General features: G+C 39.6%; 1 protein-coding gene across 9 annotated transcripts in view; it reads left to right on the top strand.

Annotated features, from left to right (window-relative positions):
- The window catches only part of LOC135495423 (zinc finger homeobox protein 4-like), a 147,552-nt gene that overhangs the window by 56,035 nt on the left and 74,570 nt on the right, over positions 1–16,947 (top strand). For 5 of the 9 annotated variants that reach the window (XM_064784046.1, XM_064784044.1, XM_064784043.1 and 2 more), the window contains exons 1-2: positions 24–266; positions 15,149–15,178. The gene's annotated coding sequence lies outside the window, so the exon portion shown is untranslated. The other 4 variants (XM_064784039.1, XM_064784040.1, XM_064784038.1 and 1 more) reach the window with 4 other exon arrangements.

The following is a 16,947-nucleotide window of genomic DNA, read 5'->3' as shown; positions in this document are numbered from 1 at the left end:
TGCGACCGCCTGCGTGTAAGATGTCGTGATTAGCGCGCCGTGCAATGATGTGGAGTTAGATCACCGAATCAGAGGCGGGCAAGTAATTAAGTAGCCAGGCGGATAGTGATAGCTCCACGGCCAGTTATTTGGGTTTAATCGCAAAAAGTGGATGGATGTTACTCAGCGCTAGGCTATCATGTGTTAACTGCAAAGGAATACACTGTTTTCTCGGAGTTTATAGAATTTCTATCTATCTATTGGGGAGTACCTATTCATTGAGCAAGGTAGGTCACATGATTTCATCTTTCGTGTGGTTACGAGGTCCTTTTCGCAGCACTTGGGGGTCGTGAGTTTCTAGGCAGGCTCCGGGACTAGCACATTTGGGTGAGCTCGTCTGATAGGTGGATTACATAGGTCGGTTTGAAAATCACGGCCAGGAGAGCTGGATGTATACGCACTTCCTTTCGATAACCATCTCGAGTACAAAAACACATGCAGATGTTTCTCTTCGAACAATCAAATATTTTTAAAGTTTTTGCAAAAAGTACCGCTCCTCCTCTATTGAATTTGAGTTGAGATTTCCATAGTTTTTGATTCCCAGAATAGAAAGATGTTTTTTCTCTCGTGAAATGCTCCGCTGTGTTCGTGCATTGTTATGGGTCTGCAGCATCCGTCATTTTATGGCTCTTCGGATGGTGATTTTAGGGTCGTTTTGTTGAGAGGACGATTTTATCTCTTGGCTTTTAATCTTTGCGAGTGGTTTGCTGTGATTGAGCACTGTGGCTTCTGGTCTTGAAATCTGTTTTAAAAAGCTCAGAAATGGAATTTTGCAGTGGGAAATTTCATAACATATAATTCTATTCTTTTTTCCTGGATTGAAATTAAAAAATGAAAAGGTTTTTACTGTTGGAATTTCGTACTTCTTACTTCTCATGTTGCTCTTACTGAATACTAGTTTTGACTTGAGTTGCTAAAATTCTGCATTATCTGATTGTTGGGTTTTTTAGCTTTTGAATGTTGCAGTAGTTGTTTTAAAGAGGCAAGGCAATTCATCAGTTGAGTATGTATTGAGAAGAATCTGGGAATACTTGGAAAGCATCTTGAAAAATTGAAAAAAAGTGATTTTTGATAACTTTATCTCAATAACCTTGCAAATTTTCAAGTCATGTGATCATGATTCTGAAATCCTAAGTGTCCTTTATCAAATTGCTTTTGTTTTGAGGAAAGTGAAAGAAATAAGATCGTAACTCAAACTCACCAACAATTTCCAACTTTTTTGTGAAAAATTGAATAATTTCCATACAAATTGTTTTGATAAACTGGTTTGGATCCTTTAATTTGTTGGAATTCATGTCTTGAATCTTCCTCTGTCCCTGCTCTTCATTAGAGAGCTTAGTTTTAAATACCACTATCATCAACATTGATGAGGCATTTACGATTTTTGGAGGAGTTTTATTTTCCCTTCCTAAAAAAAGGCTTCATTTGACAACAGGAATGGAAATATATATACCTCAGCTCTCTGTAAACCTTTAAATTTTCGAAATCGGACAAAAATAACCATTTTAGAGGCATATTTTGCAAGTTATGGCAGTTCCAAGGACAACTTTTCACATGAAAAACATTTTCAGTTGTTCTCCTCTTGGCACTGTCTGAAGTCCAGAGAATAAAACCCTGGTCAAAAAACCCGAAATTGATAAATTGCTGAAAAATGCAATGCAATGTTTAGCAATTCCATCGATATCTTTTACTTCATGATATAATGCCTAAAATCTAACATTTTCATGCTCCAAACTCGAATGTGCCAATTTCAAGCCTTTTTCAGACTGATAAAGAAGTCACATGGGTTTTGACAACGTTTGATTACATCAAGTTGTCCGTCGTCAAATTCTGAAAATGTATTTTCAGTCTTGTAGTAAGATAACGCAATGTAGAAATATTTCGATGAAGGCATTTAAAAGTTTAATCTGATGCACTTTCCGATATTTGTCAGCAGTTTTACTATCATCCTCAGTAGCTTCTTCTTGACTAAATGACAGAAAGTGCACATCAGTATTTTGATTGAAACATAACATAAAATCTGACTGCATCAGTATAATGATACGTTTTCCAATCGACCATTATTATATGCCTCGATAGACAATATCAGCATATCCACAGAAATGTAGAGGATCAATTTCTTGTTTTCTATAATACACACCCCACTCAATGCAACTGGAACCGCCTCCTCAGCGCAGAACCTCTCGAACATCTGTGGAGCACTTCTGCAGCCATTCCGTCACATTGGCCTAACCATTACAGATGCTGCCCGACGAGACACCTGCTAGACACGTGCTTCCCCCTGGTGATAACTCCAGGAAACGCAATCAATCTCTTCTATTGATTCTGTCGTGATGCAGGGTCGGCGGAGCTGCGACACAGGAGTGCATCGTGGGTAGCAGAAGCAGACGCACACTTCATACTTGTCGTCTGCTCAGGCATGAAGAGGCTGTCGATTCTGTCTGCTGCAGAAGTCATTTGAAAAAAATGAAAATTTAATTTGAATTTGTTTGGTATTGTTCATTTCTCTGTTAAATCAGATTGAATTGAAACACTAAATATGTGTCTTTTTCTTTCAAAAATCTTTAAGTTCATAACATTCTTTTTTTTAAAGTCTGTTTCATTTGGGGAAGTGATGCTATAAGCTTGCAGACTAATCATTATAATATTTCATGAAAAATTAGATTTGATGAAATTTCACTTTTTTCCGACAATGTATGAAAGAGTCGGTTTTCTGGCTGAGCTTTACATTCTTAAGTGGATTGTTTTCAAGTTCTATTCCTGTTATGCATTCATAGGGGTCTTAAGGGATGCGGCCGGTTTCCCCATTTTAGAGAAAATTGTTGATATTCTCGAAGAAGAGGCCTCCATTTGAAATACATGTTCAAAATTGCCCCTGTAAATATGAAGAATACACATCACTTTGGAAATCCCTGTTGACTGTTATGATATGTTATTTAAAACATCATAATCATAATCATGAAAGTAAAAACAATACTGATTATTACAGACAGAAAGCTTTGACAAAAATTAGACCCGCTGCCTGGTGGCTCTTAATTCCTTGCTGGCGAACCGGTTTCATTTCCTTTGAATTTCAAACTGAACAATACACACCCTTGATTTTCAACCTGTAGTTGAGCATTTGTCCGAGATTAAATGGTCACTTCTAAATGGTCATTCCAAGAATTGAAATGTCTGTCAACCGACCACTCGAAGTTATTGTAAATACCATTTGGAACATGTCCGTGGACATTACCGTGGTAATGGGGTGGTCAGCTACCCATTGAGGGGATGACGGCTGCAGGGGGCCCTCAGTTTGGCTTTCTTAATCAACAATGCGAGATGTTGACCCTTGTTCGTGCACCCTCCATGAAATCCGCCCAATTTTCAATGAAAAGTTTGTGAGCAGACGTCAGTTTTTAAAAGCAGACGTACTCTGAAAAGCAGACGTGAAAAGTTCACCTGTGCCTGGACATAATCGGAGGATGTTCAGTTACATTGTAACGATATCGTGCAGGATCGTCTTGTCAGAGCGTGATGGCTATTTGGCGATCATGGCCACAGGGGTTGTACCGACATTCTTGCACATCAATCCCGCTATTCAGTCACGCCCTAGTACCCGGGATGGATCTACAATCCGGTTTTGATGGATGCACCTTGCTTGCCAGCATCTCTTGACCTTGGTCCTTGAGATTTCTATGAAAATATTCCGAGATTTATTTGAAATTGTTTGAGTTTTAAAATTCTTTAGATACCTATGTAATCGGATAGACATCGTGTTTAGATTTCTTTGGAAACTAGAAAAATTGGTTAAGGCGTGATATTTTGGACCCTTGGGGTACAAAATATTTGGTCCACATTTTGGGGTGGATAGGGTGCACCATTCTTGCCAGCATCTTGAGCCAATTGACCTTGATCTGTGAGATTTATTAAGACATGATATCCCAGACCCTGGACGTCCTCATTCAAGTTCTCTTCCTTTGGCTGATCTCAACATATTTTTGACCTTGGGTACCGTATTAGATATCATCGAAATTTGATGAAGTTTTAAAATGGCTCTTTTTGTTGAAAAGCCATGCAATCTTGAAACATCTACTTCTTGAAAAATGGCCATAGAATCTGAAAAGCTCCATTTCTTCATGAAATCTGAGAAGGTATATTTTCCTAAAACAATGCACAGGAAATTTGCAGACCAGCTCAATTTCTTGAAAAAACTGCAATAAAATCCAAAAAGCTCTATTTCTTGAAAGAAATGGCCGTGAAATTCAAAAAGCTCTGTCTTCTTAAAAAAAGGCCATGTAATCTAAAAAGCTCTATTTCTGGAAAAAAGCTCTGTTATCCAAAGTGCCATCCTCGGTTTGACTTTACTGTGTGAATCTCAGTTACGTTACAAATGTTACAGCAGGTCCTTCACACATACACCAGCTGAGAAACTGAATGCTACATCCAGCTTCCATTCAGCGCAGAGGTTTTCCCTTCAGGTAGCGATGTCATCGGCACAAGAGAGGAAGCCATCGAAGGTGTCGTCAATGGCCGCTCTCGTGGAGATTACGCCGCAATAATGGCCGTGTTCTATGGTCATGAACGACTATAATAATGGAACGGATCGGCATGTTTATTGATACTGCGATCTTGAAGCGAATCAGTGTCAAGCCACAAGATGGGCTGCGAGGGCAGGATTGTCGGCACTCAGTGATGGATGTAGCGTGTTAGCACCGACGTTTCCTCTCATTGGCGGCTGTGCATTGTGCATAGAAAGATGCACCGTGGCCATAACGAGAAGGGGAGGGCAGGGGGCAAAAGTCACAAACTCCAAAATAAAAAGCATGGTATGCAAAAGAGCTAGCAACCTAGCCTTGGTTGGTGAAAATATCAATTTTGGGTTGACCAAGTGATCAGTTCAAGAAGCGTTGTAGTTAAAGAATTTTTTCACGGCAATTATGCAAAATCAAAAAACCTAGCCACCTAGCCTTGGTTGGTTAAAATATCAATTTGGGGTTGACCCAGTGATCATACAGTTGAAGAAATATTGTAATTCTAGAATTTTTTCCTGGTTATGCCGAAACAGATTTGTATTTCACATATGTGATATTTAGTGCTTTTATCGAATATTATGCAAACGACCATTAAAATGATAAAAAAGAACCCGAGTTATACAATGTTGTTGTGAATATCAGGTTTCTTTGATCGTTTCGACAATCAATAAAACGGCAGGAGTTAGATATAGATCCACTTAAATATATGTTGATCAAATAAAAGCAAAATGGATATATTTTCATGAATAAGCTTGATATGGTCTCTTGAAAAGCCTAGGAATTCCCCCTGCCTGTTCCCTGGCCTCTGAAACGCCCCCAAATGACCGAACGGGTAATCAGATCATGTTTTTCGAAAAATCGTTTACATTCCTCAACTGTTGTCGTCTGCTGACAAAAACCCTCGACTTCATCAAGTTTTGCGATTTCTCGCCATTGTCACGTTTGTGCGCCGGTAATCATCTCGTGAGGGAGGCTGTCTAATTAATGGAATATCTCCAGGAGGTCGTCTTTCATTTTCATGTCCAAAAATCTCGTTGAAACTTTACGTTCTAAATATACAGGTCACCTTTTGTATTAGCGGCAAAAACTTCTCGAATGACGTCTTTATCGGAGTAACCAAATTATGCGTTGTATTATTATACAAGAATAACGAACAAAGGGGTACCCTATGGTGGATTTCGGCAAACAAAAACATGAATTGTCAACGACAAGGAAAATAGCTCAATTGTCTCTCATTTTATAAGTTTAAGTCGCTCCAGTAATTTATCACAGAGGACACGATAAGGCGATAGAACATACTAAGTAGACTATTTGAACATTCTAAGAGTCATGACCAAGAGAAAGGATGATTTCAACAAAAGCCTAAGACTAAAAGAGTGAATCCTATTCAATTCATGATAAATCGTAAATTATTAGATGTCTGGTGCACGCTAAATATTCAATATTCGTCAGAAGTCGTGACCCACAGTCCATGACCGGTCTACTAAGTCTTATGAGGAGGTGCAGGGGGGCGTGAATGATTTTGGTGATTTTATACTCTCATTTTCTCACGAGGATGATCTTTCAGGTTCAAAAGCTATTCTGTTTTAAAACGGGTGGGGGGGGGGGTTTAGAAGCTCAAGAGGAGTTTTTGGAGTCAGGATGGTTGCTATTCTCTGAATTCTTCGTAGGCAGCGTGACACTTACCAAGTTCACTCAGCTTGATTATCTCCCCTTTCTCTGTGTGGAATCTGCCCTGTGACAAGGTCATGTTTACTATCCACTTGAAAAAACCCTGCATTGCAAGTATAACGCCAAGAAAACAAATGTCGATGCGCAGACAGGGGATACTTCAAATGCTTCTTCTTACGATGTCTCATCTTCCTACCCATCATGCATCATTCTTTTCCTCGGCGCTAACGAGAAAAAGAAACTATTTGCAATGTTAATTTCCTGTGTCCAAGCCGGGATTAGCGCAGGTTCATTCGAGACGACAGAAAATGCACGATCTGTCGAAAGCTAATTAGCAAAATTTAGTTTCGTCATCAGCGGTGTTATCTCGGGCTTAAGTCTTGAGCAGCTCGGTGATGTATTAGTCGGAGAATTTTATTATATGAAGCGATCGTGGGAGATCATGTGGGGTTAAGTCCGGGGGTTTAGGAGGTATGGAATGAACCGTGAGGGTCCGTAATTATCGCGATTTAACAAAACACTGGCAAGCTTCTTTTCGATAAATAATGAGAATTTGACGATTAGATTTCGTTGAACGAATAGCATTTAAATGTTTCTCAGCGCGTTTCGGATTAAGTTGCGTAGCGCTCCGTGAGGCTCCTTTCACATCTGACGACTCATTCGTCATTTAAGAATTGATAGTTTTTCATGTGGAATTAATTAGCTGTTTGAGATGTTGTTTTTTGCATCGAAAGTCGAGTGAGGTGATTTGATGGGATTCTGGTGTGTGGTGATTGTTCCAAACTGATGAACGTTTCATGATTTGAGCATTTGACTTAAAGTTGTAAGCTAAAAACTGAAACAAATATATCTTGGATATGTATGGCTTGTGAAGAGTTGATGGACAGTATTGACATCAATCCAACACAGCATCAACACACACTATCAAAACAAACAAATCAATGCAACCAACTATTGCAGATGTTGGGGGAAAAAACGACCACAAACTCCTCAAAGTATCCTATTTATAGATTTACAAGAATCTCGTGTTGGATTTCCGCCGCCCAGTTTCTAAAAATACAACACCCCTTCAAAATGGCTTTGGTATTCCACTCTCGTAAGTTGAATTTCAACTTTAATTGACCTAAATTCTTCATGCAATCACAACGCTGAAAGCGTTGTGAAAGCGAGTAAATTTGAGATGAAATTTGAAGTCATTTATATTGCTAATTGAGGATGTTTGAACAATGTCATATAGTTTTTGTAATCCCGGTTTATATTTTAACTTGTTAAGTATTTGGTTCAAGTGGTGTTTTCAAGCAGGATCTCTCGACCCAGTAATCGTTAAGAGAGGACTCATTTATTAAAAACTGATGAAAATTGTTTTGTATCTGGGGTGGGGTGGGTGGTTGGATTGTGGGCGTGGAAGGGTGATTGGGATTCTGGGTCCATTTCAGATGATTTGTTTTACTAAGTGCCTGTACGCCGTTATTAACAGGGACACAAAAAGTGTTGGCCTAATCCTGATATTGGTGTAGAGAGTGCGTTTCACTCCTCTAAATTCTCTTTGGTCATTATTTGGCCATTGTGCAAATAGTTCAATTCAAACGACGAAGTTGAACTGATTTCTACAGTGCTGACATCTTGTGTTATAAAACATCACTTAATTTCATAGCGGTATTGAATTGGATTAAAACATCCATGATGCATTATTCGATTCTCTCGAATGAAAAAGATAAAAACATAAGCAAACGTGATGACTTTAATGACCACCCATATCAAAGTTCTAAATTTCACTTTATTGATCTGAAAAAAGGCGAAGTCATTACCATGATCGATTATTTTGCTTATTATTAGTCCCAGAAGTACATTGCAACTTCAAAAATAGATTTTGCAGGTTTAATTTGAAAACTATTGCCATTAGAGGTGAACCTGGTTGGTATGTTGATGAGCTGAGAATCGATGATTGACTATTTTAGTCCAGTTTAGTTGCAACGTTTTCTCATCGAAGAGACTGAAATCATTAAAATGGGGCAATGAAACATTAAAGATGTTAAAAATAACACACTGACCAATCATTGAAGAGTTTACCTGATCGGAATTTTAATTGGTCACTGGATCAATCAGAGTAATCAACCAACGAGATCTGATAAAATATTCACTGCGAAGGTGAAGGTTCTTTTGATGCCCACCATGAATAATTATCTCAGTTTGAAAAAAACGGATTTTTTTCTTGAAGACATCTGAGATCTGGTTGTGTGGTATAGGCAATCCTTGATTCACCTGTGCAACTGATGCAGATCTGTACACATGATGCATACAGTTGCATGTACTTTAGCCGCGAAGGAATCAAGGGCGGGTAAACAGACTAGCAGCAGACAGCAACTTGAGCAGACACATCAGTAGATGCCAGTTTTTCCACAAGGTTATGAATAAAAACACAATATTTGAAGGGAAGCTGTTTCATTTCACTCTCCGATGAAAATCTTATATTTCCTCTTGAAAAAAGTTACATGGATGTCGGAAAATCTTTGGTCTTTGAGTTTACCTAAAGTGCTGTCAATCGGCCTTGCCGACTCCTCCACCCAGTTGCATTAAAGGTCACAAGGGAGACACTCCAATCTTTTGTTATAGATAATAAGTTTGGCAGTAACACATTTGCATATTAAGTGGAAATGCCGGTTATAATTTGTTTGTGTTTCTAAGAACCTAACAAGAAGGAGGTCACTCATTCGTGGACGAGTAATATTTGAATAATGAAATGATCGCCAATTAATTTGCGCTCGAGATTCGTTAGGCGCACCTGTGAGTGATTGAGGCCGTGTTCCGCTGAATGGGAGAGGATACCCACTGAGTCACCAGGTCGGTCAGATTCCGAAGTATTTGCCTTGATTCGCTCACTAATGCTTCGTTAGAGAATCTAGCCGCCACTAATAGATAGATTGTGCCTTATGGCTCCTACTAACACTAGCGGTAATTCAATTCATGAATTTCTCCTAGTCCACCCAACCAAGAGGAGTCTGATGCAGGAACTCTGTGATGCTGGTCCATTCAGTAGGCCTTTTCTTTTGACTTGACAGTCACTGTCTTAGGTAACTGAATAACTTAGCCTCTCTTGATGATTTGGTCATACTCCCTCACATACTGTGTTCCTTGTCATCATACAAAGCTTCTTGTGCTGACATGAAATTGCATGCCGTACAGCCATGCTGGTCAGACCAGGCCGGTAAATCACGGCCAGATCTAATGGACATTACAGTCCAATGTAACTGCAGCATTATGCGTTATTACGGACCGATTATTTCCGAGGAGCTCTCGTGGGAGAATGGAGAAGTCAAGGATCTCGTTATCTGCGTGGGGCTATGGGGACAAATGGCCATCTTGGCATCTGGGGAGAGCTCATTATGTGTATTCGGGCTTTTGGATTGCATTAGGGAGGGTTCATTATGTGCAATGGACTAGGGGGTTAACTATTGGAGACTGGATGTGGTGTGTATTTCATCATGTTGGGGCACTTGAGGTCAATCCAGATGTCATATCATCACGTTTATTTGCCTTTGTCAATTTTGGCCTCACCACCACCATGCAAGCTGTTTAATGGGGGACAGTGTTGTCAAGATTTGACCAGATGACCCTTTGATAAGACTGCAGAACAATGGGAATTTAGTTGGGTTGGTTCTCTATTGGTATGTCTTGGGAGTAAAAGTAGGCGCTTTTGGAGGAAGGTGGATAGCATCGATCTGTACAAAGATGGTAGGATTGAATAGCTAACTGCAAACTTCAGCAACATTGTCTACACCACTTCCTAATGAGGAACCGGCGTTAAGATAAATGCCAGTGGCGGCGCCACAATCGATCGTACCTTCTGACGCCATGACGTCATTTTCTGGTCTGTTGACGTCACATGAGGTCAATCACGGGAAACCATTGCGTACATTTTTGCACAGGATTTCAACAACAGAAAACGTGCCCAATAACTGGCATCGCGCATATTTTCTGCAAAATTATCTTAAGAAACTGATAGCTCAATAGATTTAAAACAGGAAGATGCAAACATCGCCGAAATCGGTCGAAAATAAGCGATCGTTTTCGGGCTCAGAAGTAACTTGATAATGCATTGGAAATGGAGAGTTTTGGTATGATCGATTGCAGCGCCACGCGGCGGATAAATCGCACCGGTTCCTCATTGCATAAGCTGCCATGTAAAATTCCAGTGCAGCTGCCCATACCTAGCTAGATACACATTGCTCAACATTCAATAATTTTGAAATGGGACTAATTATCACTTCAACTAGATTCACAATTAGTCAAGTCCAGGTTCTCCTTCAGACCACATGGCAGAGAAGTGAGACTACTTGAAACCCACATTACACTATCCATTACAACAAAAGTTTCGGTGCATTCACATCACCTGAACAATTTGGCCTCCATCCTTTTGCAAAAAATGTGCGAACTTCAACAGAATTCATCCACCATACAATAACTATCTGATGGTTTTATCATTGTCCTAACTTATCTATTTAGCCAGATGTTCCGTTATATCAAGTGTAACCATCAGCATCCTTGTAACATCTGTAGAAGTTCTATGTAGATATGTCTGTCAACATTTCATTAACCCCTTGGCGTCTTTTTTGTAGCGAAAATAAACTTTTCTCACTTTGAAGTCAAGAAAGGGGTATTCATCGATATTCTGTCGAACTGGTGAATCTTTGTGTAACAAAAAATGTAAAATTTTTACGATTTGCCCTTTCAGCGAAACATCGACAAAATAAATGGTGACAACTTATTTCGTGAAACTCATTACTGTAAAAAGAGAAAAAGTAAGACTATAAAGTAAATAACTTTGTTGATAATATCCAATCGTCCTAATCGAAATGCGAACAAAATGGTCGCGCGACGAACCTTTGTCTTCCAAATGTCATGTTCGCGCGTCTCATTTGTAGAAAAGTAAGACTATACCTAATAACAATAAAACTCAGGATAAATACTCAAGTAATTGTAAGATATATGTGTTTTATCCACGTCTCAGGCGATTGTTCGGAGCTGGTTGACATTTTCCCTACTCATCATCTAATGGCCTCCTCTGATAAAAATAAATCACGATTATTGCGTTGGGGACGTTTTCTACGGCGACGGACATCAAAGTGATGAAGAAACGTGACCAAACCTTCACTCACAAGACCAAACATTTAATCTGCAAGGTTTTTCCTTGTATGTGAGAAAATTGTGTTTTAAGTTGTGTTACATTTGAAAGATGATTTGTTTCTTGCCGACTGTAAAATGCCCAATTCGTTCTCGAAATGCCACTTTGGTTGTTCACATGAAAACAGTTGCCACTTTTGGTTTTGGTACAATTCACATTCAATGTATTCCCACTTTGATTGTTGGCCCACATTCTGGGAATTATCACCTAGTTGTTGGCCCACAATCTAGCAATTATCACCCAGTGGCTGGCCCACATTCTAGGAAACATCAACTAGTTGTTGGCCCACATTCTAGCAATTATCACCCAGTGGCTGGCCCACATTCTGGGAATTATCACCTAGTTGTTGGCCCACATTCTAGCAATTATCACCCAGTGGCCAATTCACATTTAAGCAGATGCAACTTCGGTTCTTGGCTCATAACTTGAATCATAACTCAAGTGGTTGGCAACATTCAAGTCGGCTCCCCCTCTGGTTTTCGCTCTCGCCCTTTATCTCAGGCCCAACTGCCTCTGTAGAAATCGCTGTGGTTGGCACCTAGCTGTGCCCCATCATCATTCTCCAGTCTGCCAGTCTAGGTGGTCCCTGATTTCCCACTCCACATTCTCCATGTGCATCGAATGTGTCATTCATTGGCTTACATTGTATACATAGACATATGAATTTATATCAAAATGCCCCTCTTGGAACATAGGCCGGATCCACCATCTAATTATGGCCCGTGAATTTGATGATCATTATAAGAATAAGGTTATACAGTGCTATTGTTTGTTCACGTTTTGAGCAGGTTGGAACCAGTAAAACTTGTTTCTAAAGATCATGACGAACAACAGCGTGCATTCTTCATTATGGCGGGTTATTTGCATAACGAATATACCGCGACACCTTCCTCGTGGTCATGCTCTTGCGCTGGCCGCCATTGTTTAAGAAACGGCAGTTATGGCCTACGATTCAGACCAAGTTGGCTGGGTATCAAGCAATTGAAATGTTCTACATTATTAGGATGTCACGAGATGCCATTAATCATCTTAGCCAAAACTTGATTTTTAATAGATGTGCATATGTGAACCATCAGGAAGTTACTATCTTTCTGCTATCAGAAAACGAAATGACTAAGAAGTTGTCGTTTCTTCAAATCTGCGGGTAACTTTCCATGCTGTCCAAGGAAATTGAGTCCGTGCAAGGCCAAGGAGTGTGAATACGACTTTATCGATGTTTTGTCGAACTGGTGAATATCATACCACTCCAAGATCACTTGATGCACTTTCATCTCATCATCCAAGTCGTAGATCACTGATGCAACCCATACCACTCCATAATCACTGATGCAACCCACTTTCATCTCATCATCCGAGTCGTAGATCACTGATGCAACCCATACCACTCCATAATCACTGATGCAACCCACTTTCATCTCATCATCCAAGTCGTAGATCACTGATGCAACCCATCCCACTCCATGATCACTGATTCAACCCATCCCACTCCAAGATCACTTATGCAACCGATATTTGTCTCATCAACTCACTCCAAGATCGCTTGAAGCAACCCATTTTCTTCTCACCAACCCACTCCATAATCCTGTAAATTCTCCTACATATGGTTCAGTAAAAAAACTGAAAGAGCAGTTCTTTCAGTTCTTTCACATGAAAGAACACTTATTTATGTGATCTTACTCAAAACAGATCATCTGATTAAAATGCAAACCGAACAATCAAATGTTGAAAAAACGAAAAATGGCGGCATTAACCTGTCTCACTGATAGACATAAGTTATCAAAAATCTTTTGAATATGACCAAGACTATGATAATGACGATCGCCGCATAATGCCGCACTGTCACAAATGAATAAGACTATAGAAATTGTCCGCGGGCAAATGCGCAGAATTGACGACCTAATTTTCCATCTTCATATTTGCATGCACAAGAATTCATTATTTTTCAACTTAACTGATCATGGCTCCATTTCGCTATTTGATATTCAGGGTACACAATGCGCGGTATTTCAATGGCCGCCCATTCTCTATCAATTTATAGACATCGTATAAAGACGCTCTGAATTGTCCTACTGCATAATACAAAGCCCCTATAATTGTTGCTTTGCTTTAGTACCTGTGATATATGCTCAATTGGTATCGGTCATTGTCTGGTTTTAAAAGCTTTAAACCGTGCTGTATGGCGGGCTAGTGTGAGTGCAATACTTCAGACTGATTGAGACCTGTAATAATTTGTTGACTTAATTATCATCGGGCATGTTTAGAATACTTGCACCAACATTGAATCAGACGGAATGAGATGAGATATGTTTTATCAGTATCTTGCATTACCTTGAGGCCCAGGGTTCGTATCCCAACGGTCCCAGTGTACTCCTACAGTATAGATGTAACTGGCCCAAATATAGTCTGAAGAGCAATGGGTCACTTCAGTATGCATGTGACACCGAAAGAACAAATAATTAAGATCTAACTTAGACAAAATCGAATTGATCCTTTTCAACTTCCAGGTCTAATCAAAGTAATTATTGTGGGTAATTTGGCACATATAAAAAAGGATTGCTGAAATCTTAGTAATTATTGGCCTAATTTCCTTAAAACTTTTAAACCATCTTAAACTAAACCTAAGATTACATACGCCAAGTCTATTAAAAAAACATAATTACTTTCTCTGACTTGTTGACCGCTAAAATATTTCGGTGATTGCGTGTCGAACTCGAAGGTCCCTTTTTCGCATAACCGCCGCCAATTAGTTAAATTCGGAGCAGAGCACTGCCTGAAGATTGTTAGACGGCGTACCAATTAGTGTTCATTAGACCTTTGCCTCAGACTTGTAAAATTTACTTAAAAGTTTAATGAGGGCTTAGGGAATCAAAGAAATGACTGACAATTCCTAGTTGAATACTCCTTTCATTGGCGAGATTCGTTATTCGAATACAAATGTCTTGTCTAGTGGTTGTGTTTTGTCTGGCCCCCGAACGTTTTCAGTTGCGAAATTTTGAAATGATACGATAAAACGCTTTGGGAGATTCGGCTTTAGGATTCATGTTTCTGTGATGTTTTGATGTGGTCACTGAACTAAGCAGTCAACTCCGACAAATGCTAGAAACCGGTGTTTCCATTGGGGGCTTACTCAGACGAAAATACCGATATCGCTCAAAAAAACAAATGTTGTTGTGCTCAAGAGAGTATCTTATCCATACAAAAAAATTTCTGTTCTAAATCGTATTTTACAGTAGATTTCAATCACCAAAGACAACATGTTGTTGTGTTCCAGTAGGTTTTGTTTGACTCCAGAAATACCTTGTACCAACCTTTCCATGTATCTATTCAGGCCTGCAGTGAGCTTATTGGTTATGACACTTCATTCGGCGTAAAAAAAATCTGCATCAGCAAAGACACTTTTTGGTGGGGCATTTGTCCCCTTGTGCGACTAGTATGACTGTGCTGTTTCACTGACTATAATTCCCACCACCTCGACCAAAGGAACACTTTTGACTCCAACCTGACCTCTCTCGTATTTTCAAAACTCAATTTGTTTGTCACCGAAACAGATAATAGTGAAAGTTGTTTGTCGTATCTCATTGATTTGAACCCTTTATGGAATCATTGTGCAATTCTGTGTCCCACATGTTTTAACTCCGTGCCCCTTTACAGGTGAACAGCAGATAACAGTGGCATCTGTGGACCCTTTTGTGAAATATTCGTAAAAACCGGTTGTAATTTATCCCTCGTTTGTATTTTTCAGTTCCCAAGGGTCAAGTGCTAGTCTCAAAAGGTTTGTAATAATAAACTTTCATATCTCAAGATTTGGATTCTCCATTAAATTCAAACGAAGTTAACACCGCCATTCTTGTTTGGCTAAACTAGGGTAATCACTGGTGGCCAGGGAGGTTTTCTGCCCAAGTTTGCCAATCACAATAACCCAAGAATAATAGCTTTAATGGGCACTTGTCAAATATAGAATTAGAAAACAAGAGGGGCAGTCAGGTGTACTCCTGTGGACTGGTTGGCTGCTCGTATTGGCCAGACAATGCTGACGGGTAGGCGAAGGCCAAGCTAAATTAATTCACTGTTAGATTTTGAAAACGGCTTATTGAAAGACTTCTTCTGTCAATCATACACATTGTGTACTAAAGAGTTTGGAAATATTTTATTCTCTGGGCAAATTTGTGAAGGAACAGTATCAACTATCTGGTTTCTTCCTACATCGCAAATTCCCCGATATTGTCTTTTGGGTGAGTCCCGAAGTTGACACTCATTTTTTATGCTTATCTTTCTCAGTGTTTGATAAGCTACTGCGATGTTACACAATTCACATTGCTTCATAAAAGTAACTATCAGGAATTGAAAGTCTGAAAATCTGGAATCTGAAAATATGAGCGCCCTGACAAGAAACTGACATTTCTTTTGAAGGGCCTAAGGCTAAGACATGTTTGGGTTGGTGTTTAGTACAACTGCTGTAATAGGTTCATGCTTCGGTGTCCGCTGTTGTATACAGGTCGTGGCACAATGATCAAGCAATCAACGGCAAGGTAGGTCGCCATTTTAATTAATCGTTGATTTGCAATATTCCGTGGCGGTGTAGTATCGATAATGGTACTGAGAAGCCGATGAAAACACTGGAATCTATGGATACGCTATGCGATCCACTGCTGTTAGTCGTAAGTTATGATCATTCTACACCTGTATTCATATTGAACCTGTTCGGTGGGTACTTTCACGGTCTAGCTCTGCCGATTGTGGAGTTGGCTCCCGTGCTGTGTGTGCGGCCGGGTCAGTGTTGTAATACGCAGCCAGGTAGTGTTCTGGCATGCCTATCACTGTGTTGTGTTGGCCGGCGGGCACATGGCTGGCAGTCGGGTAGCAGTGTACACTCAGGTGATGATGCGGTACTGGTGTTGTATCGATCTCGATCTCGACCTCACAACTCAAGATAGTGAAAAGTGATAAGTTTTCGTGAGTTTTTCTGTGGAGTTTCGTTAGTTTTCTATGGATTTTAACCATTTGATTAGGATTATTGACAAGTCTGAGGATATTGTCGTCTGCTCAGGTGAACGTCTGCTAAATGGATTATTTGATGGAGATTCTTTCCAATTCTGTTGTTGCTATATGGGGCCAACTTGGGTAAGTTTTCGGAGTGTTATGGTCAATAGAGATATCATCCTCTTTCATCGCATTTGAGTATCAGCAATCACTTCTGTTTCTAACATCGGTCTGAATACTTCTGAAAAAAGTATCGCTTCTGTGCATTTTGGTGTGGTGGGAACGGCTATGTTGGGTCCTGTGGTACTTATTACTAGGCCTCGTTGGAAGACGTTTTTGAAGCAGATCATTGATTAATTTGTGACTTGAAGTTTTGTGAGAAACCGTTGATGTTAGTGTCTTAACAAAGTGATTGAGAAAATAGAAATTCTGATTCTGTGAGATTTAATGATTATTCCGTGATTGGAATTGAAGAATGAAAAAGTTATCATTTTACCAAATTGTCTGAAAAAAGTGCAAAAATTTAAATTCTTGTGTCCTATTATATACATGTACACTTTC

This window comes from Lineus longissimus, chromosome 11 (genome assembly GCF_910592395.1).
Source record: "Lineus longissimus chromosome 11, tnLinLong1.2, whole genome shotgun sequence".
Taxonomy (NCBI): Eukaryota; Metazoa; Nemertea; class Pilidiophora; order Heteronemertea; family Lineidae; genus Lineus; species Lineus longissimus.
The sequence above is the reverse complement of the archived record's forward strand: the minus strand, read 5'-3'. Positions and strand labels throughout refer to the sequence as shown.